Raw genomic sequence first — 2050 nt, 5'->3', positions numbered from 1 at the left:
GCCCACACCTCGCTCAGCCAGCGAGCGGGAACCGGTCTGCATGTGGGATCCGAACCCTCGGAGGGAGCGCTGCCGCGCTTCCCAAGTGGCGCACTATAGCAGTGCGCCACCAGGCCGGCCCAGGGGATGGGGTTTTAGAATGTAAAATTCGAACAAATTCCCAGGCGATGCCAACGCTGCTGGTCCTAGGACCACACTTTCAGACTTGCTGGCCTGGAGATTATAGGTAACTTGCTCGTGTTTTGTGGTTCTCTGGAGGGAGAGTCAGTGCCAACCCTAAGGGCAGATGTCAGCCAGCTCTCTTACTACCTTCTCATTTTTGCTATTAATTACTGTTCAAAGACCAAATTGTTTCTGGGACATTCCTGAAAGTTCTCAACATGTATAGAATTTTGTTCCAAAGGACTTTACATTTTATAATGAGAATCGTTAGTATTTGATTTTCAAGATCTCACACATATCCCACCAAGCAGAAGGCTGTCACCACGTGTGTTCCCTGGAGCTTGGACTTCCCAGCCTCCAAAATTGTAAGAAATAAGTTTCATTTTCTTAAAAATTACCCAGTTTCAGGTATTCTAAGTAACAGAAAATGGACTAATAGAGTATTCAAACACCAAGATGCAGAATTCACAAGAATCAGGAAAATCAATAATGATTATACCATATCAAAATTGTTGACACACAAATTTAAGGTATTTTATGTAAATCTCAATCTATAATCTCAATTTATAAGCAAACACAGAAAATATACAAAGAGAGATAGATACTTCCAAAAGAAAATCTAACCATGTTTAGACATGTAAGCATCTACACACAAGTTCACAAATCCAAAAAAATTTCAGAGAGATAAAGAAGCTTGGCAATATTTTTTTATCTGATTAAAGAATATAGGTTTGTCACCATTCTCAGGGTGCTTAATTGTATGTTAGAAAGCTTTACATAAGTCATGAAATAAGAAAAGATAATTTGGGCATAGGATAACTAGGCACATGAACATTGATTCATATCCCTTTTCGACCATAGACTATGTTGTGAATCTAATGAACTTCACTACTCTAGCAAAGGCAAATGCTGAATCAAGGAAGAAACTCCAAATTCCATTACTGTAGAAGAGAAAAAATGTCCCGTTAAAGTCAAAATGCAAAAATTCTCTCTAGTTTTAGATGGGCCTGCCTATTTTCAAAGTCCCAGAAAAGACTGGATCCTATGCAACAAAAAGGACTTAAAATGATTGTTTGTAGACTGAAAAACCATTGTGCAAATCTAGATGCTAATTATCTTCCACTTCAATAAGCACAGTTGCATTTTATTTGATTTAATGGAAGGAGCATGAGAGAAGATGCTCCGAGAGAGCTGTTTCTAGTTTTGGCTCCTACTCGCTACTAGCTATTTGACCTTGAGTAAGTCACAGTGTAGTTAGAAATTAATTTCTTCATATGTAAAATTAGATGTTAAAGCTATCTTTTTAAAACAGTATGTGGGATTGTATTTTTTTAATCAATAAAATATGAATAGCTGGGGTACCAAAAAATGAGTTATATTCTGTTTTCTTCTACTTCTCAAAGAGATTACTGACTCATCTTAATGCAAGTGGTAGCACCAATGCTGGTTTAAAAAGCTAAATAAATGTTGCAATCAAATTATTTTTGGTGTTTGTGTACTTTGTGAGTCCTGGGCCAAATGAAGAGATCGATCTTCTGTTCTTACATCAAACCCAGAATTTAATTCTCTCTTCAAGAAAATCCAAGCTCCATGCTTGGAACTTTCCATTCAGTCTCCCTGGTGAGTTTTGTCTTTGTACGTGAGGGCCTGGGCTAGTCTCCAGATGACAGCACAACTCCCTAAGATCTTAAGTTATAAACAAACTGATGCCAGTTTTCCTCAGGCCCCCAGATTATTGCAAATTCCCAAGGTTACAAGATATTAAAGTTGTTGTCCTATCTGTTTGGTGTGTACCAGTAAAATGACATCATCTATATTCTTAAAGCTCTTAGAATTATATGAGGTTTATTTTATCCCTGGAGGTGTCTGCCATCTCTTTAAACCTGGG

This window comes from Galeopterus variegatus, unplaced genomic scaffold (assembly GCF_000696425.1).
Source record: "Galeopterus variegatus unplaced genomic scaffold, G_variegatus-3.0.2 Scaffold5781, whole genome shotgun sequence".
NCBI classification, from domain to species: domain Eukaryota; kingdom Metazoa; phylum Chordata; class Mammalia; order Dermoptera; family Cynocephalidae; genus Galeopterus; species Galeopterus variegatus.
This window is presented reverse-complemented; position numbering follows the sequence as displayed.